At 44.3% G+C, this 21,084-nt stretch overlaps 1 protein-coding gene across 10 annotated transcripts in view; it reads left to right on the top strand.

Annotated features, from left to right (window-relative positions):
* FOXN3 (forkhead box N3) overlaps positions 1-21,084 on the top strand; it is a 462,140-nt gene that overhangs the window by 121,231 nt on the left and 319,825 nt on the right. For 4 of the 10 annotated variants that reach the window (XM_054447786.2, XM_054447790.2, XM_063651973.1 and 1 more), the window contains one exon: positions 7,814-7,916. The exons of 3 other annotated variants lie outside the window; for them this stretch is intronic. The gene's annotated coding sequence lies outside the window, so the exon portion shown is untranslated. The remainder of the gene's footprint in view (positions 1-7,813; positions 7,917-21,084) is intronic. 3 more of the 10 variants (XM_063651974.1, XM_063651972.1, XM_063651976.1) reach the window with 1 other exon arrangement.

Genomic DNA, 21,084 nt, shown 5'->3' with positions numbered 1-21,084 from the left:
GCCGGCAGGCTAGGCTGGTACCATGACTCATTTCAGCCATCCGTATTTTCAGGTGTACCATATGTATTTAGTACATCATTTGATAATGCTAAAAAAAATTAAAGCAGTGTGAGACTAAAGGAGAAAGAAGATGAATGTTAGCATTCCCCTGGGGTTCATGGGTGAAGGAATTAACACAGCGTGGCACTCTACCCTAGCTGTGTTTGTTTCCATGGCAACAGCTACGTACATGTTTCAGACTATCTACAGTGACACAGTTGCAGAAATAGTAGCTTGCAGGTTTCTGATATCGCATCAGTGGACAGGCGGCATGCACTATATTAAGTAAGTGTAAAAGAATTTAAAATATAGCTCTGGATTCAGATGTGTATTAGCTCAACCGAACGATGTGTCGGGGGTTGCGGCATTCCCCTTCTGCACGACGGCAAAATCTGGGCAAAGTTGAAAGTTGCAAGATTCCAGTCAAACAATTGTCCTTGCTTGGGTAAATATCCTCAAATGAAAAAAATGTGAGTTACAAAGGTAAGAGAATGGCCTTGGCAGATGACATATCAAAGAAGGATATTGTTAATGAAGCTATTTTTTTTTTTTTTTTTGGAGGGGGGTAGTGATGGATAAGAAATGAAAGCTTTGGTTGGAAATAGCTGAGTCTTAAAGCAAATCGAATGTGCAACAGAATCTTTAACAGCTGCTGAGTTTATGGCAACTAAGGTCTTTGAATGTATCACTGTAGAAATTGCTTTTATATCAGAATGATCAGGTGAGGAGCAGAGAGGTTGATTAGGTGTGCAGTTAAGGGGAAATCGGGGCTCTATTGTCTTTTCTGAAAGCTTATGTAAATATCTTATTCTCTCCAAGCTGACCCTGGTTTGTCTTTGACATTTACTGCTACTTTTTAGTACCATTTGCTGGTATCTGTGTTGATCTCATGCTGCCACATTGTAACCTTATATGACTTTAGTGTTGGTTACAGAGCAACCAAGTAAAGATGATAGACTTTGTTTAAGTGTGACTTTGCAACCCAATTGTACAGTAATTGAGGAGGAGTGTTCAAATGAGTATTTATTTGCCTGCTAGACTCCTACTTTTGAATAGCAGCCTAGGTATTAGGTTAATGGATTTCAATGTGCACGTTATGATTGTGGGAGCTTTCAAGTATCTTGTAGTTCAATTTATACTGAGTTTTTAATGTCAAAAATTTTTTTTATTTATGCCCATTATTCGATTTAAGCCTACATTTACCTCATAGTTTTATTATTCGTTTATCAGTGAAGAGAATGTAAAATGGCATGGTAATTTAAGCTAATCTATTCATTTGAAGAAGGTTAGTTTTCCGACCATAGGTAGACTTTTAGAAAAAGCGATGCAGACAGCTCTTTGGGCTGTATGAGACTATTTTTTTATGTGCACAGGGAACTATCTACAGTATGTACTGCATATTATTCTTTATAGTCATTATTTGATTAGATGTTAAGAGAATACCTCTGAGGGGCTCGGAGCTTCCGAGCACCCACGCATGTGGAGGGCTAGGACAGGTTTTGGATTATAAACCAGGGACTTGAACCCTGGAATGCACCACACCCCAGTGGGTAGATACAATGTGCCTTTCTAAATAAGTTGATAAATGAAATGAATGTTGAAGCTTTCCATATATGCCCATGTGTAGTCTGAGCAATCCAGAGATGGGAATTGAAATTTGTATCTTCTATGGGAGTTGTTTTTTGGTTTTATTTTGTTTTGTTGAGACAGGGTCTCACTTTGTTGCTCAGGCCAGAGTGCAGCGGTGCTATCTCGTCCCACTGCAACCTCTGCCTCCTGGGCTCTAGCGAGCCTTCTGCCTCAGTTTCCCAAGTAGCCAGGACAACAGGCACATACCACCATGCCCAACTAAAAGACCTCACTATATTTTCCAGGCTAGTCTTAAACTCCTGGGCTCAAGCCATCCTCTCGCCTCAGCCTCCCAAAGTGCTGAGATTATAGGTGCGAACCTTGGGAACTTTTGAATGGTGGCTCATACCGAAGGCAGCTCCATTCTCAGAGGATGAGCTGCTCTGCGCACTTGTACCCCCCACTTCAGTGGAGTTTTAAGACCCATCTTTGGGGTGGGTGGGAGGGCAGACCTCCATCCCCATGCCCTGGCTTGCCTGGTGTGTGCCCCATGTATCCTTGGACTTCTCTGTGTGAAAGCTGCATGATACCACATGTGCTTGACCCCCCCAGGCTGAGGGGACCAAATAGCATTGGTAGGAGAGAGTTTACATGACGTTCTGTTATTGTGTTTGAAGGACCATGGAAAACCTGGGCTCAATAACCTGGGACTCTGACACTGGAGATCAAAAAAGTTTCAGTGAACTACTTGGATGACTAGTTCAACTTTTGTTTTTTGGGGAGTGCTGGAGCAGGCCCTTCCAACAGTCAGGACGTTTGTGTATTTTTTTCATCATACAGAAATATTTTCCAGTGTAGAAACAAACCAAACAAAACACCTGTCTATGCTATTTTAACTCTTTTGTAAGAATAGAAAAACACATGAACCTAAATGTAAAGCGCTAGGCCGAACTCGTCATTGGAATGTGAAATCTTGGCAGTACTTAGAGGAAACTCAATCGCTTCCATTCAAAGGGCCAGGAAATTGATTTAGAAAAAAAAATAAATTTGAGGGATTCCCAAATAGTGGCAAGGTGGAATGACTAAGAGAAACATGAAGGTACAGACGGATCTTATTCCCAGTCATAAATGGTGGTAAAATGGTCCGAATAAACCTCCCGAGGCAGAGCTCATCTGGAGTCTCCATTGCCCAGAACGTCTGAAGATTCCCAGAGACCACAGGATGAAAGGTTGGCATCCAGGGCTTTCCACTTTGAGTTCTTTTCCAGCTTCTCATCTCACCGTGTCTTCTTTTCCTTGGGCATCCTGTGCCCCTGTCCTTGGGTCCTGAATACTGTGCCCCAACCACACTTGAAAGACATAGGCCTTTGCTCTCACCGTTACCTCTGTCCGGATGCCTATAGTCCCATCTTTGCTTTGCAAGGCCCAGCTTAAATTCTCCTTCCTCTGTAAAACCTTACAGATCTCCCCCTTTCATTGAAATGATTTCTCCATCCTCCATATTCACTTAACCATTTCTTTGTCAATGATTATAGCACATATTGCATTGTATTGAGATTAGCAGTGGCCGGGCACAGTGGCTCATGCCTGTAATCCCAGCACTTTGGGAGGCCGAGACGGGAAGATCACCTGAGGTCGGGAGTTCGAGACCAGCCTCACCAATGTGGAGAAACCCCGTCTCTACTTAAAAAAAAAAAAAAAAACAACAACAACAAAATTAGCCAGGCATGGTGGCGCATGCCTGTAATCCCAGCTGAGGCAGAAGAATCGCTTGAACCCGGGAGGCAGAGGCTGCGGTGAGCCAAGATCGCGCCATTGCACTCCAGTGTGGGCCACAAGGGTGAAACGCTATCTCAAAAAAACCAAAAATGATTAGCAGTGTATCTCCTTAACTAATATGTAAACGTATTAAAGACAAGGGCCATGACGTATGTACTTTTGCAGGATTCGCCATACCTAGAATAATACTGTAATGGAACTGTTGTGTTTAATTGAATTCTTAAAACCTTGTAAAGATATACATTGTGGACCAGTCGTCAAATGCTTCTGTTCTTTGAGCAAAAGGAATCTGTTGGCTGCTGAGATTCCAAAGGCTGTGTCTGTCACAGCACCAAAAGCATCTGGACCCATTCAGCCACTTTCAGATGCTTCCAAACTTCCTGCTGTTTGTCATCGGCTAAACTCATGGAACAAATCAGGTGAATGGCTGATCTTTTTCATATTCATAGAATCACTAGATTTTAGAGCCAGAAGGAACCTCAGGGAGCTAAATTCATATTATAGGGGAGAGAATTTTAAACCTGAACTGTCAAGTGACTTCTTCAAAGCGAGAGAGTTGGTTAGCGTCCCAGGTGTGTGGACTTAGCTTAGCTGACAATACCTCCACATGCTCCTGTCTGCCAGGCCTTCTTGGCATGGCCTTGGTTTCCACTTAAGGCATCAGGGATCAGCTGGTGCTTTCTGCCCATGTCTGGCTTGCTTTCTATATGTAAACACCGTCATCCAACAACAATCCGTTCACCACTCTTTGCTAAACGCTGATATCATTGGGATAGAATTAAAAACAAAAGTGGACTGGGAGTTGAGCTCAGGGGAACCGGGAGCAAAGCTAACAATTCATTAGCCATCGCTGAGGACACGGCAGCTGCTGAATTCAGTCAAGTTCAAACCCTTAAAAAGAGTGGAAAAAAGCAAGCACATGCCTCCCAGCGCCTGGGCACCGCATCGCTGGGCCAGCTGGGTGCAGCACCATGGCAAAAAGATCTCTTCGTTTTCAGAAATCTGAGCTTCCGACCTTGCAGACAGGGAGGGGAATGTGGCTGCAACTTTACTGCATTTGGCATTACGTTTTACTCCTGCCTGCAGTTGTATCAGACACAGCTCCTGTGTGGAGTCCATGAGGACCTGAGAAAAGAACCAGCCCTCCAAGCTGACATATGAGCAAGCTGTCTCAAGAAAGATGTGCGTGCATGTGTGTGCATGTGTGTGTGCGTGCGTGCGTGTGTGTGTGTGTAAGGCTTGCATCTGAGGCTGACAGGCTTTTTAAGAGGAACTCTTGGTTTCTGTGTAAACGTGTGCCTCTTCTGCCCAGAGTTAGCTTGTTAAGGGAATAAAGCGCAATTCAGGTTTTGGAGTTGGAAGCCTGATTAATCTCTCTGCCAGTTACATATGGAAATAAATTAGTAAATGGTCCATCTGGGACTAAACTACTGCAGAGGTGATAAATTATTGCCATCGTATATGTCGGTGTTGCTGAAGACTGAGTTGTGCTCACCAGGAGCTGCTAAAAGATAACTGGATGCTCTATCGTGGTTAGAGGAATAAAAAAATTTTTTTAATTACAAGCAAAAGATTTACCTTGAAATGGTTTTTGGGAGAATGGTTTGGTTGATGCCAAGTTCGTTCCTCAGAACTGCTGTATCTGCAAATATTTAAAAAGAGAATCTCAAGGGCATCAGAAACATGTTGCTTTTATATTTTCAAAGGCCAGTAGGATAACAAGTGTTAATTAGTAGCCAAACACCTCGATGAGGAGGATAATTCTACACCTCTATATAGTATGGCACTTCATAATTTTCACAGCAACTTCATTTCTATTTTCTTACTTAAATTTCCAAGAAGGTGGGATAGGTTGGTGCCTCTTTTTCTTGATAGATGAAAAACTGAGGTTCAGGGGGTTTAGTTTCTTGTCCATAATGACTCAGAAAGTTGAATGGCAAAGCTGGCATGGGTAAGCAGAGACTGCCAATTCTGAATCCGGCTTCATTCCAATCCGAGCCTTGGTGTGACACGAAAAACATTTTCAGTACCCCCTTGTTCACCTACCAACATCAGGAAATAAAACCTTCTATTTATGTCCATTTTCTAGAAGCAAAGCCATACCAGCTTGATCATGAAAAGCATTTTTTCCTCTAATTGGAGATGTATTAATTTAACTGTTTTAGTGACTGAGTCATACCCCTCTCAACTTGAGTGACAACATTTTTTTAAAGCTAAAACCAGAGATGTCCTCAGGGGCTGTGGAGGCGCGGTAACATTTTGCCCCTTTGCAGAATGGCCCGAGGCGACTGCGACTTCCAGATTCTTGTACCTACTTTAAAATTTTGTGTGTGCATTCTTCCTCCTGGACAAATCTTCTGCTGTTAATCCTTGAAGCACTTGCGGTTCTTCCCTCTAGAAAAATGCACTGCCAAAAGTACAGAAAAGTAAACTGGATGTAGTTTGTTTTTTTTTTTTTTGAGATGGGGCAGTGGCACCATCATGGCTCACTGCAGTCTTGACCTCTAAGTTCAGATGCTCCTCCCTCTTCAGCCTCCTAGGTGGCTGGGACTACAGGCGTGTACTACCACAACTATTTTTTTTGTTTTGTTTTGTATTTTTTATAGAGATGGGGTTTTGCCTTGTTGCCCAGGCTGGTTTTGAACTCCTGGGCTCAAGCGATGTGCCCCCCTCGGCCTCCCAAAGTGCTGGGATTACAGGCATGAGTCACCATGCCTGGCCCAGACATTAATTAAACATAAGCCACTGGTGCCTGCTCGGTGGTCTTTAATGAAAAAGAGGAGCCCCCAGCCTGACCAACATGGCGAAACCCTGTCTGTACTAAAAATACAAAAATTAGCCCGGTGTGGTGGCAGGCTGCTGTGATCCCAGCTACTGGGGAGGCTGAGGCAGGAGAATCGCTTGAATCTGGGAGGCAGAGGTTGCAGTGAGCTGAGATTGTGCCACTGCACTCTAGTCTGGGCAACAGAGAGAGACTGTCTCAAAAAAAAAAAAAAAGAAGAGCCCCTAGCTCTTACCTGTCTGCACTTGGAAGTAGGAAGTTAAGTAACCTTGTCTCACTCAGATCACCTTCAAGTTTCCCATGTATCAGCCAGACCTGGTTACCCTGTGCCCCCGAATAGCCCTCACACTGTCCAACCTCTGGGCCTTTGCTTCGGTTGCTGTCTGGTTTTTGTTGTTGTTAAAATTCTGTCCTAATCTCAAGGCCATTATTATCGTCTTCGTGATGCCTTCCTTTCGTGGCACCCCCCACTCCTCACCCCAAGCGGAAACAAATGTCTCCTTTGTCTTGACACTCTCCAGCCGTTAGAAGAAATAACACGGTCTGCCAGTATTTGAGTTGCTTGTGTATAGGTCTTATTTTCCATAGTGGACAATATGTTTCTCGAGGGCCGGTTCTTTATCACCTCTGACTCTTCATCCCTCCGTGATGCGATCCCTAACTCTATGCTTTGTCCTTATAGGAGCTTAAACACAAAGTAGAGTAGGGTGATTTTATTTTACAACAGAATGTCTTTGTATGGGTGGATAAATTAATGATCTAAGGTATATCAGAATTACTTGGAGGGCTTGTTAAAACACAGATTTCTGGGCCCTATTTCTGGATAATATATTCTGACTCAGTAGATATCAGGTAGGGGCCAAGAATTTGCATTTCCAACAAACTGTCAGTCAATATTGATGCTGCTATTCCAAGACCCACAGTTTGGGAACCGCCGATCTAATTAATATACTCCTAACATTCTCAGACTACAGCACGTAGGTTAATACCATTCTTTTCATTAGAGAGTTCATTGATTTGTTATCCTTGAGGCCCCGGTTAAAAAGATATCTTCTTCAGAGATTATTATGCAATCTGTCTCATGTACCAACTTTCCTATTTTGCAAGATTATTGTTTAACCGTGGCCTGATAACTTGCAGCCCATTTAGTGAGGAGTAGAGCCAGAGACATTTCATTTTACAACAATAAAATAGAGTCGTTGACTTTGCAGCCTGTACACTTGGTCTACCCAGTGGATCAAGGCTGGTCCATGGGGTGGAATGCTGGCCTTGAGCGCTTGTGGGTGCTCTGATGTTTTTCCTTTATGTAGACAAGTGTTTGAGTAGCAGCTGTAGTACATAAAATGATCTCACAAATGTTTCAATGGCAGTTGTAGCAAAATAAAATAATCTCACATTGAGATGGCATGTATTTTCAAATTTCTGGATCTTCTTATGCCCCATGAGACAGTTTCAAAAACACTCCATCGTCAAAGATCCAGTCTTTTAATAACGATCCAAGAAATAAAGAGGTACTGTTACAATTGGCTTTTTCACTGAAGTGCGTCATTTTCTAGAGTCAGGCCAGAGATGACATCCATTGTGGTTGCAAGGGCTCTCTCTGCTGCTTCTGCTTAATTCTGACTTCCTACTGCTCCTCTCCAGCAGCCTCTAGAAGACCAGCCTTCTCGTGATTATGGAGGCCCCTCTGTCCTTTCTGTGACGGGAGCAATGCTGACCTCGGTTTCCTGGACCCATTCCGACTCAGGTAATCACACTGCCTTCCCCAGCTCGCCATGCTTTACGTAGATTGCATTAAATACATGAAATGCCAAAGCTATATTTAAATGCAAATGCCAAATTGATTATTTCTCCATCAACTGGTATCCTCCCCCGCCTCCCCCCAATCTTCTTAATGATCAATTTATGCAGCTGATCAGACTTGACAATGTCGTCAATCCAATTTAGGCATTAAGATGATTAAAAACATTGAATCACATCTTTATTTAAAATTCTGGTGTGAGTCGTAAAAATACAAAGCCACCGGAACATTGCTGGGAATTTTCACATAGAAATTAGCTTCTAAATTATTTTTGTTGCCACAGTCTCATGTTTTACTTTAATTGTATTAATCTTTCTAATGTTGTACTTTTAGTTGAGTTCAATAAGTATTGAGTATCTGTTGTGTGTTCTTGGGACAGGTGGGGATGAAAAAGTAGAAGTCTGGCTCCTATCCTCAGGGAGCCCACAGTTTAGGCAGAGTTGACTCACTCATAAGAAAATGGCAGGTGGTGCTGAGCATAGGGCCAGGGCTATGAGCTAGCGGTAGTTCCTTGGTTCAGAAAATGGAGAAGCTTTGAGGTTTGGGATTGAAATAATTAGGGAAGAATTCATGGACCAGGGAGGGCCTCAGTTGGGCTTTGTCACTGTGGATCGTTTGGCCAGGCAGAAGGAAGAGGCGTGGCATTGAGCCTTGAGGGGAAGACAGGAATGAACCCACCATGAGCCCAGGCAGTGAGAGCCTGACTGCCTCGATCAGAAGGTCTAGAGGACCCAGATCTTCTGCCCCACCCAGAACCAGACTCCCCGTCAGGGGTCCCTTAAGGATCCTGAAGTGGAGCCCGTTGGGGAAACTCCACCTTCCCGTTGCAGAGGGGCTTCGGCTGGCACTGTCCTACTGGGACAGTGGTTTCTGTTGCCCACCCCCCGCCTCCCGGCTTGGCCACTGCTTTGCTGATCTTTTCTGCTTCTCTGGGCCTGTCCACACCCTGCCTCTGCCTGTCTACCTGATTATTTACTCTTCTCTCACACACCTGCCATCTCCCCTCCGAGCTCTGTCTAGCCTTTGGGGCTTGTCAGGGCCCTGGGATGAGCTCTGTGAGGTCAGTTGCTGGCGATTCACAAGGGGTGATTCTGAGAAGTGGAGCTGCAGGGGAGGAAGCATAAGTTAAGAACACGCATTTATAAAGTAAGGCTGGGAGCTCATCCAGAGAGTTCTGAAAGCCAGAATTCAGGGAGGGTCTCAAGGGGGTGGGCTGGGGCTGTAGTCAGGGATGGGAGCCAAGGGCCCTGATTAATTTGGGTATGGTGCAGTGGATCCTGTCCACCCCTCACTCTCCCTCAGGTCTGCCCTTTGTTAAGCTGGTGGAAGCAGTGGTGGCTTTCACTGCCCTGGGTCTTTTTTTTTTTTTTGAGAGAGTCTTGCTCTGTCACCTAGGCTAGAGTGCAGTGGCGCCATCCCTGCTCACTGTAACCTCCGCCTCCCAGGTTCAAGCTGTTCTCCTGCCTCAGCCTCCTGAGTAGCTGGGGCTACAGACATCCGCCACCACGCCCGGCTAATTTTTGTATTTTTAGTAGAGATGGTGTTTCCCCATATTGGCCAGGCTGGTCTCGAACTCCTGACCTCAAGTGATCCTCCTGCCTTGGCCTCCCAAGGCACATTCTCCAAAGTGCTGGGATTACAGGCATGAGCCACTGCACCTGGCCTGTCCTGGGTCTTAAAGATGCTACTGAGAGTTGCCAGCGGAGACCCCACTCGCTCCCTGTTGGGTCCTCCCTAGCCACACACCACCTGCCTTCCTGCACGCAGGTGTGCAGAAGCTTGGGCCTTCTGGAATCATAGCCTGGGATCACCAGCCACCAGGAAGTGGAAGAACTAGAATAGCAGTATTTGTGTTCTCCTCCCACTGCAGAAATTGCCTAATAGATTGTTGCCACCCCTCCTAAGCCCAGGCCAGGGGTTGGTAAACCACAGTCGGCCCAGGGGCCAAGTACTGCCTGCCGCCTGTCTGTGCACCGCCAATGTACTAAGAATGGTTCTCACATTTTTCAGTGGTTGGGAAAAATTAAAAGAATAAAATTTTGTGCCTCATGAAATGTATATGGAATGCAAATTTCAGTGTCCCTAAATAAAATGTTATTGAAACAGAGCCATGTTTGTTCATTTCTGGATTATCTATGGCAGTTGTTGCCCTTACAATGGCAGAGTTAAATAAGTGCAATGGAAACCGTGAAATATTTACCCTATGGTCTTTTACGGAAAAAGCTTACCAACTCCTGGCCTAGGCAATTGTGTGACGTAAGTGTTTGCGAAATTTGATGTGTGGAGCTTTCTCCCCATTAAGAAAATAGGTTGAAAGGATGAGTAGGATTAGAATAGGAAAGAGCAGAAGGGGGGATTTTCTGGAGTGAGATAGCGAATTGGTCACACTCTAGTTGGATATTTCCATTCATCTCTTTAACTTAAAATAAAACCTAGATGCAACATGAGGCCATTTCATCTTAGGGTTGTCTGTAAGATGAAGCATCCAGACTTCTTGGATTAACCTAAATGTTGGAATAAATCAGCACCAAATTAAAACAAACCTTGCATTTTGGAACTTTTTTCTTTTTACTTGGCTCTGGGTGTGAACAATTTTATTTTAAACCAAATAAATATTTTGTTTTAAATCAAGTAAGCTTTGAAGGCTTACCATGAGTAAGCTATGGCATTTAATCTTGGCAATGCTTTTTCCCAATCTGGTAGCATTTTATGATACTGTTGAATGAAAACTATAGTAAAAGATGTGGGTTCTAATCTTACTAACCGGCTGAGCCAGGGCAGGCAGTAGTATATCAGGGTAAAAAGTATACGCAGGCCGGGTGCAGTGGCTCACGCCTGTAATCCCAGCACCTTGGGAGGCCGAGGCAGGCGGATCACCTGAGTTCAAGAGTTCAAGACCAGCTTGGCCAACATGGTGAAACCCCGTCTGTACAAAAATACAAAAATTAGCTGGGTGTGATGGTGGGTGCCTGTAATCCCAGCAACTCGGGAGGCTGAGGCAGGAGAATCACTTGAACCCGGGAGGCGGAGGTTGCAGTGAGCCGAGATCACGCTATTGCATTCCAACCTGGGTGACAGAGTGAGACTCCGTCTTAAAAAAAGTACACCCCACATCTCAGGGGCTTAGTACAACAAAAGCTTATGTTTTATTTGCCCAGAGTTGGGATTGGGCCAGTGTAGCTCTCTTGCATCCAGTATTTTGAGGTCCCAGGCCTCTTCCATCTTGTGATATCTACATCTCAAAACATGGCTTCCTGGCTGCTGCAACATGTGAAGGAGAGTTGAGAATGTACACCCGTTCTTTTTTCTTTTTTGAGACGGAGTCCCACTCTGCCTCCCAGGCTAGAGTGCAATGGCACGATCTTGGGTCTCTGCAACCTCCACCTCCTGGGTTCAAGCGATTCTCCTGCCTCAGCCCCCCGAGTAGCTGGGATTACAGAAGTGCGCCACCGTACCTGGCTAATTTTTGTATTTTTAGTAGAGATGGGGTTTTGCCATGTTGGCCAGGCTGGTCTTGAACTCCTGGCCTCAAGTGATCCATCCACCTTGGTCTCCCAAAGTGCTGGGATTATAGGTGTGAGCCACCATGCCCAGCTCCATTCATTTTTTTAGACAGGGTTTTGCTCTGTTGCTCCAGCTAGAGTGCAGTGGTGTGATTATGGCTCACTGTAGCCTTGAACTCCTGGGCTCAAGGGATCCTCCCATCTGAGCCTCCTGAGTAGCTGGGATTACAGACACGCGCCACCATGCCCAGCTAATTTCTTTATTTTTTAGTAGAGACAGGGTTTCGCCATGTTGGCCAGGCTGGTCTTGAACTCCTGGCCTCAAGTGATCCACCCGCCTCAGCCTCCCAAAGTGCTGGGATTATAGGTGTGAGCCACCATGCCCAGCTCCATTCATTTTTTTAGACAGGGTTTTGCTCTGTTGCTCCAGCTAGAGTGCAGTGGCGTGATCATGGCTCACTGTAGCCTTGAACTCCTGGGCTCAAGGGATCCTCCCGTCTGAGCCTCCTGAGTAGCTGGGATTACAGACACGCGCCACCATGCCCAGCTAATTTCTTTATTTTTTAGTAGAGACAGGGTTTCGCCATGTTGGCCAGGCTGGTCTTGAACTCCTGGCCTCAAGTGATCCACCCGCCTCAGCCTCCCAAAGTGCTGGGATTATAGGTGTGAGCCACCATGCCCAGCTCCATTCATTTTTTTAGACAGGGTTTTGCTCTGTTGCTCCAGCTAGAGTGCAGTGGCGTGATCATGGCTCACTGCAGCCTTGAACTCCTGGGCTCAAGGGATTCTCCTGTCTGAGCTTCCTGAGTAGCTGGGGCTACAGGCATGCTGTAGTCCCATTTTTAAAATTTTATGTAGAGTCAGGGTCTTGCTATATTGTTCAAGCTGGTCTCAAACTTCTGGGCTTAAGCAATCCTCCCCCTTTGACCTCCCAAAGTGCTGGGATTACAGGTGTGAGCCAATGTGCCTGGCTGCACACACACTCTTCAGTGCTTGAGACTAGAGATGACAGGCCATTGGTCAGGACTAGTCACATGACCCTGTCTCTCTGGCAGGAGGCCGGGAAGTATGGAGGAGCTCATGGGATATTGTCCCCCACTGCTCAGCAACACTGGGTCACTAGGGGAAAGTCTATACTTTTTTTGTGCCTTTGTTTGCTTATTATTAAGGGGTAATTAATTCAGTCCTTCATTTTCACACATTTTAAGAAAAGTTCAAAAAAGTGTATGAAAGAACTTTAAAAGGAGTAACAAATTGTAAAATATATCATATATAATTGTAAGCAAAAATTAAATTTCTTAATTGAGTCTTGAATGGTGTGGGCTAGGTGTAGGGTCACACAAGTCCCAGTATGCCTAGGACTGTCCTAGCATACGCCAGTTGACCCAATGTAATTACCATACAGTCTTCCCTTTCACACCCAGAAATATCCTGCCTGGTTTAGACCATAAATGATATGATCGCCCTAGCTTGACTCCACTGGTGATCCTTTAAGATTAATGTTAGCTACTGTTTATTGAGCCTCTTCTAAGAGTCAGACACTCTTCTCAGCTTTTTGTTGTGTTGCTTCATTTAATCCCCAAAATAAGACTGCTAGGTATGTATGCATTATCTCTTCATTTTCAGATGAGGCAACAGAGATGCAGAAAGGTTTGAATTATTCAGTCACACAGGTAGCAAGTGGTTGATTTGGTGTGTTGGTTTGAACCCTGACTATTGGAATCTGTGTTCTTAAGCCCTCCACGGGGCTGCCTCACTCCCCGTTTTTGAGTATTGCACCCTTGACCTCATGGGGCCCCACTTCCCTGACAGTGGCCCTGGAATCTGTTCTCAGACCACATACTGGTAGAAAGTTCCAGCCGTGAGCCAGGAGTCCAGCCCTTTATGACACCAATGAGAAGACGAGCCGGGAAGTCACTACGTCGTTTTCCAGAGCCAGCAACAGCAGGCCTCACTGACGTGCGTGTCTCCTGACTACCCGTCCGGTCCCCTGCCACCACTCCCTACCCTGATGTTGACAAGTGCAGCTTGTTTTAAAACTGGGCGCTGCATTTTACATGGAAAAGATTTTGTTTTGAAATCTAGGGTGGAGTAAAACCTCAGCCAGTGAAGACTTGCCATGTGCTGTGCAGAGAATCCAAACAGGCCCCTTCCCAACCCAAACAGCCAGGAGAAACTGAGTGCAGGGAGTTTATTTACACATTTGTTTTTTTAAAAAAATAAATAAATAAAGCTTAACCACAATCAAAGAGCAGTTTATGTGCAGAATATTATCAAATAAAAAGCCATCTACTTAGGAGTCTGTATTGCAATTCCCCTGGTTCCTGGCTTTCCTAATCAGTGTTCAAAACCAAACCCACAAAATCAAAGGGAACAGCAGCTGAAAAATGAACGAAACATGGCACAGTCATCCACTGCATGGCTTGCTTCAAGAAACCCCCCAGAAAATTATACATATGGTTTCTAAACGTACGAAGAAAACTAAAGGAATTCCATTATGAAAGAAAAATTAGATGGAAATTTCTAATCCTGTCTCATAAACAATATAGGAATAACTTTAAAATATTCTGCTTTAAGCATGCATTTAATTTGTGTTCTGGGAACCAAATAATGTTGCCAAGATAAAACATTCTAATAATGATTTATGTAAATTTATTTGTACAAAGTAATGGTGTAGTTGCCTATAGCAAATTGCTTGGAATATGAAATGACATTTATGAGGTCTTTTTTTTTCCCTCTGAATGAATACAATGGAGAAAATGAGAGACTCGGGAAAGGAAAAAAGAAATCCATGTTCAAAATGGAGTCTGGTGCTTCGAGACACAGAGCCAGCTGGCCAGGTTATAGGGTGTAAAAGTCAACACTGAGTTCAGCATGGTTTCCTGTGATGTTCTCAAACCATTTTTTTTTTTTTTTTGAGATAGAGTTTTGCTCTTCTTGCCCAGGCTGGAGTAAAATGGCACGGTCTCGGCTCACTGCAACCTCCGCCTCCTGAGTTGAAGCGATTCTCCTGCTTCAGCCTCCCGAGTAGCTGGGACTACAGGTGCCCGCCACCATGGCCGGCTAATTTTTTTGTATTTTTAGTAGAGATGGGGTTTCACCATTTAGCCAGGATGGTCTTGATCTCCTGACTGCATGATCCGCCCGCCTCTTAGGAGGCTAGAATCCTGTATTTTACTGATCATAAAGTGTTCAGACACCCAAGCTTTTTCACAATAGTCAGTGACAAATACCTTGTTCTTACAGCCCCAGTAGGGTGCTTACAACATGGGATGCAAACAGACCAAATGTAGTTAAAAATTGGGCAATTAATCTCAGTTCCTTGTTACTTAATACCAAGGAAAGTTATGCTTGAGTCATAAATGGAGCCTGAATATTAAAACACAAGACGGAAACTTTCCAAAAGACTGACTCATAGACCTATTAAGAGTTTTCCCATCGGCTGCCCAGTTAGCACCTTTGATAATGGCTTTAGGTGCTCCCCGGAAACAGTTAATTAAATGGAAATCACCATATATGTATCAGAGAGAGTTTTTGGATCCATGCTTTGGCCTTCTAAATGCCTAGTTGAATTTTCCATAACCTGTCCTATTGGAAAAGTCTGATGTTAACATCTCAGTTGTAGAAGGCATTTAATGTTTTTCAGAAAGTATTTGTGCTGTCCCACTTGGTTGTTACAGTCATTTCTGTGAGATAGGTAAGAGTTTATATTCTGAATACAGAGAAACTAAGGACCACAGAGAGCACAGAGAAAGACATCTGCAGAAAGGGAGGACAGCTTCACACCAGCGTTCATCACACCGCCACCACCGACTACAGCTCTGGGATTCTGGAGAGCTTGCTTTATTTAAAACAAGTTGAGAGTTTTGGCCCATCATGAGCCATTTTGGAATTGCACTAACTATCCTGAGAGAAATGGGTTTGTCTAATCCAGCAGAATGACTTTGCAACAGGGTCCTTTGCTGCAGTGGTGCCAAGGCCTGGGGGGCTGAAGTTAGGGCTCCCGAGAGAGAGGGTATAAAGGCTGAACAGGCTTTAAAACTGAATGAAAACAACACAGGCTTCCAGGAAATAGGACTGGCCTGGGTTTTCAGCAGTTCCAGTTAAAGTGTGTGTACCTTAAAAGCTGTAGCTTATGGCAGGGTGGGTTTTAATGAAGTGACCCAAGATCTTCGGGCTGAGGCAGTGGATGCCAGGGTGAGGCTGTCAGCCACAGTTTCAGCTCCAGTCCTTCCTCTTTCAGCTGCATGATTGGAATGGGGTTTCTGAGGAGTGCATTCTGAGAAAATAATGTAAGCTGTCTGAACCTCCATTTCCCCATCTGTGAAATAGTGATAGGGATATTTATCTTGTAGAGGTGTTGTGGTAATTTTTTTTTTTGAGATGGAGTCTCGCTGTCTCACCCAGGCTGGAGTGCAATGGCTCGATCTTGGCTCACTGCAACCTCCGCCTCCTGGATTGAAGCGATTCTCGTGCCTCAGCCTCCCGAGTAGCTGGGATTACAGGCGTGCACCACCATGCCTAGCTAATTTTTGTACTTTCAATAGAGACAGGGTTTCACCATGTTGGCCAGCCTGGTCTCAAACTCCTGACCTCAAGTGATCCGCCTGCCTCGGCCTCCAAAAGTGCTGGGATTATACATGTGAGCCGCTGTGCTCAGCCGATGTTGTGGTAATTAAATAAAATCATTCTCATAAAGTACTTGGCCCAGTACTTGGAAGATAGTAAACACTCTTTCTATGGCAGCTCTTAAAATTACTGTTATGGTTCTTATTACCCAAGAATGTACGATCCTGACTGATAATTGGAAGTAAGATTAAAAGATATATTTTATTTAAGTGAGAATTAATCTAAAAGATTTCTAAACCAGTTGTTTTTGTGTACTGAAAGATAAGATGAATATGAGAATTCATTCATTGTTTATTCAACAAACAGCCCTTGTTTGTATTAGTCCATTCTTGCACTGCTATAAAGAAACACCTGAGACTGGGTAATTGATAAGAAAAGAGGTTGAATTGGCTCATGGTTCTGCAGGCTGTACAGGAAGTGTAGTGGCATCTGCTTCTGAGGAGGCCTCAGGAAGTTTCCAGTCATGGCAGAAGGCAAGGTGGAGGCAGGCACGTCACATGGAGAGAATGGGAGCAAGAGGTGAGGGGAGGTGCCACACACTTTCAAACAACTAGACCTTATGTGAACTCAGAGTGAGAACACACCTATCACCAAGGGGATGACCCAAGCCACTCATGAGGGCTCCTCCCCCATGACCCAGACACCTCCACCAGGCCCCACCTCCAACATTGGCGATACATTTCAACCTGAGATTTGGGTGGGGACAAATATCCAAACTATATCAGCGTCGAAGGCCTTGTGGAAGCTCTTGGTATAACCTGTGAGGGGTCATGAGGCCAGATCCAGTCTCCTCTCAAGGGATAAAGGACTTTGGTTATTTTTTTTTTCTCCCGTTGTTCTCATCAACATTATCACGATTGCCATAAAAAATTGACTCAATGCCTATTTACACATGGCAAATAGGCATCGTGCCGGCCACTTCAATATACATGGTCTTTGTCTTCCAAGAATTCAGAAATTAAGCTGGTCTAAATCCTTATTTGTTGCTGAAAGCCCTGGGTCTGGCCCAGAGCCTTCAAGTTGGTTCCCTTCAGCCCAGTCATCCTGGCTGGCCGTGGTGTATTCTCAAGACGAAGGCTTGGAAAGTCTTTGCCCCTTGGCTGCTCTGCCCATGGAAGAAGGCCTTGGCACTCTTTGCAGCTGTGTTCTTGGCTGTTGCGGCTCAGGCCCCCAGGCCGAAAGTGGGAATGCCCTTTTAGTTAGAATTCATTTCCTTCAGAAGCACATAAACTACTTTCTTATCATGGGTTGAAGTGACTCCTGGGGAGAAAGTGTTGATTTCTTTTTTTTTAAGATGACTTTATAACACCCTAGAAAAGATGTTTCACAGAAATTCTCTGAAGGAAGATAGGAAGATAGGGAAGTGTAAAACATTCTCAAGTGAAAGGAGAAATATGGAATACTCCTCAGATCTGGGATCCAGTGTGGTCTATTTCAGCAGTTTCTGGACCCTAGGGAGCTTCTGTGTGGGAGGCAGAGGCAATTCCGAGGTGCCGTGCTTGGGCTTAGTCTAAGGGGGTGGGGGACACAGACAGTACACAGATATGCACAAGTAGGTATTCAAACATGAGCGTTCCCCTAGTCTAAGGCAAAATGAGGAAAATAAGCTCAAGATAGTGAGTTCAATATCCTTACTTGGCAAAACAAAAAGTTGGCCATGTACGCCTGTCCCCAAAACTATTTTTGAAATTTTATTGCTGGGTGAAATCCAGATCCCAGAGCCTCCTTGCCTGGGGTTCTCTTGCCCCTTCTCCTGGGTGTCATTCTTGCCTCCTCCTCTATTCTCCCTCTTGGTGCCTTACTACCATTCACTACAGGTCCGAAGACAGTGGCTTATCCTTCTTAGTAAAAAGAAGATTAGCACGTGTTAGAGATACACCAGCAATGAAGACTTTCTTCCTGGTTTAAGGAGTGGGGGGATAGCATTTGAAAAGATAAACAGGCATCGGTCTTTAGCACTCTAGGTCACTCAGGTTTATCTCTTGGTGGAAATGTGGCGGACCCAACCCCCTGCGAAGGCAGAGGGCGACTCTTAATCACTGTGGAAAATACGACACTGTGCTGTTTCCCTCTAGTGAATATGTTTATGTGGTTTATGTGTCCATGTTGATTTCTGTCTCACTCTGGTGTGTGCATATGAACTCCCAAAACGGATATTTGAGCATTAACCAGAGATCAAGTCATTTGAGCCCAAACTCAACTATGCTCAAAGCTCATAGCTCCCTCAGTGGTGGTGTCAGCATAGTACATGCGAGAGCATTTTGGTTTAATTGGGCAGAATTCGGTTCAGAGGAGCAGTTGGGGGTCCGAGCAGGGGCATCTGCTGGGAGTCTGAGGAGGAAGGGCTGCTTTGAAGTTGGGATCTCTTGAAGGAGAATGGCATTCAGATTGGCCCAGTCAATATGACAGATGTATCAGCTCATGGTGAACGAGGGGAGAGGCTTTTGGAAAGGGCATTATTTCACTCCAAAAGTGCAGTCAGATGGCCTCTGAACAGGTGGACTTTTACCTAACACTAGGACTCTGGTACAAAAAGGTGTGTGTTTGTGACATGCACACGTCCGAGAGCAAGAAGTTTAAGCCCATTCCTCAGTGTTTATTCCTGCTGGAAGCTGATGAGACTTAATTGCCTTTGCCTACCCCTCCCACGGCACCCTCCACCCCAAATACCACAGTTTATCCTTATCTCACAGCGATACATAGTTTCCCAGGTGAACAAGGGGCAGGAAATAGCAGCTACCGAAAGGTCCAAATTACTCATCAGTTCAGGTTTAATGGATTTTCCCTGTGTTGTTGGACCTGGTGTATTGACACACTCTCTCCTGGATCAGTCTTGGATAAACTGGTGGAGAATCGGTTAGTACCAAGTTCTGTTTGAAGACTGTATGTATGATTCTGCAGTATCCCATCGGGGCCCTATAAGGTACATAAGGAAATGAATGGCCTGCTGGTTGCTCTTTTATGGAATGGCACGAGGCTGTTTGTAGGTAGTTAGGTGCTTGATAACTATTTTTGTTTAACTTTTAAATTGTTATTTTTTTTCTTTGAGATAGGGTCTCACTCTGCTGCCCAGGCTGGAGTTCTGTGGTGCGATCATAGCCCACTGCAGCCTTAAACTCCTGGGCTCAAGTGATTTCCCCACTTCAGCCTCCCAAGTAGCTGGGGCTACAAGCACGTGCCACCATGCCCAGCTAATTTTTTTAGTTTTGTAGAGATGGCGTCTCCCTAGGTTGTCCAGGCTGGTGTTGAACTCCTGAGCTTAAGCGATCCTCCCACCTCAGCCTCCCAGTGTGCTGGAAATACAGGCGTGAGCCACTGCTCCTAGCAGTGATGACCTACTATTCTAACTACTACTTCTAACTAGAGATGGCCTGTTATTACCACAGCATTTGATTTATTTCTTTACATGAATGTAACTGCAACATTATACTTAGTCACCATGATCTATTGTTTTATATATAGGTCTATTCATGGAACGCATATGTATAAGTAAATATATATGTCTGTATATATGGGTGTGTATAAATTATGTCATTTGATTCTGAGACAACTTTATAGGATTTGTTGTTTCCTTAAGATATGGAAACACCTGGCCGGGTGCAGTGGCTCACGCCTGTAATCCCAGCACTTTGGGAGGCTGCGGCGGACAGATCATGAGGTCAGGAGTTCGAGACCAGCCTGGCCAACATGGTGAAACTCCATCTCTACTAAAAATACAAAAATTAGCCGTGTGTGGTGGCGGGTGCCTGTAATCCCAGCTACTCGGGAGGCTGAGGCAGGAGAATTGCTTCAACTCAGGAGGCGGAGGTTGCAGTGAGCTGAGATTGTGCCACTGTACTCCAGCCTGGGTGATAGAGCAAGACTCCATCTCAAGAAAAAAAATAAATAAAAAATAAATAAATAAAAAGATATGTAAACATCTAAATGACCACCATTAGAACTGGTTCTACTTTTATATCATTCAGTCTCCACTTCTTTCTTGGCTCTTCTACCCGAGACATACAAGTAGCCTCTGGATGTCTGTGTGTTCAACTGAACAAAAATGTCAACAAGCTGCTATTTATTTTATTAGACAGCTTGAGCAGAGATGTTTGGTCTGATTGCCGCAAATTGTTAGCTTATCACTGAACTGTCCTGACGATTCTTATTATTCAATTTGCATTGCTTAAGATAATAATTATTACTCCATAAAAGAGCATGATGCTTTTATTTGTACAGTTCTTTCATTAATAATTTAATTGACTATTATAACCAAGTGGTTCTGCCACACATACATCAAGGTACTTACAGACCGGCCCTCAGCACCTTGGAATATCAGAATGTAGGTGTAAATTACAAGGCTTGGGGTGAGGATGTGGTGGTGGGCAGGTCCTTTGGCCTTGACAGCCAATTGGTTGGTCATGTCTTCTCCCCCCTGTTTATTTCCAAGCATTTTATTGATTCACCAGCAGTGACTCACTCTGATCTGGTTATTTTAACAATCTGAGAAATTAGATCGTGGTATAGTTATTTTGGCCACTAAAATGGATAGATTGGTTCTGATTATAAGTGAAAAAAGCAATGATGGCTAAAACAGTAAATCTGACCTAAGATGAGTAAATCAGTAGGTTTGTGTAAACAGCATCTGTGTCTGTAGGGTCTGTTACGTAGCAATGATGAAGATGTTATTGGTCACAGCTTAGCAGACTTTCTTAGACTGCATTGCAACTGTGTAAGACATACGTGTTTTGATATATTTTGCTATGGAAAAACTTAATTTGTGGATTTTTTTTTTTTTTTTTTAGCTTGGGAGAATACTACAAATTTTGTCTTAAATTCATGTTTTGTGTATTAAATAAAATGACAAATTGAAATGTGCCTTTGGAGAAATGAGATAATGATGTTGAACTTGGCTCTAGTGGGTGTCAACCCACGGTAATGTTCAAAGAACATCTGGAGTTTTAAAACTCTGGATTTAACAGGAAAATAAAATAATTCTCATT

This window comes from Pongo pygmaeus, chromosome 15 (assembly GCF_028885625.2).
Source record: "Pongo pygmaeus isolate AG05252 chromosome 15, NHGRI_mPonPyg2-v2.0_pri, whole genome shotgun sequence".
Taxonomy (NCBI): domain Eukaryota; kingdom Metazoa; phylum Chordata; class Mammalia; order Primates; family Hominidae; genus Pongo; species Pongo pygmaeus.
The sequence above is the reverse complement of the archived record's forward strand: the minus strand, read 5'-3'. Positions and strand labels throughout refer to the sequence as shown.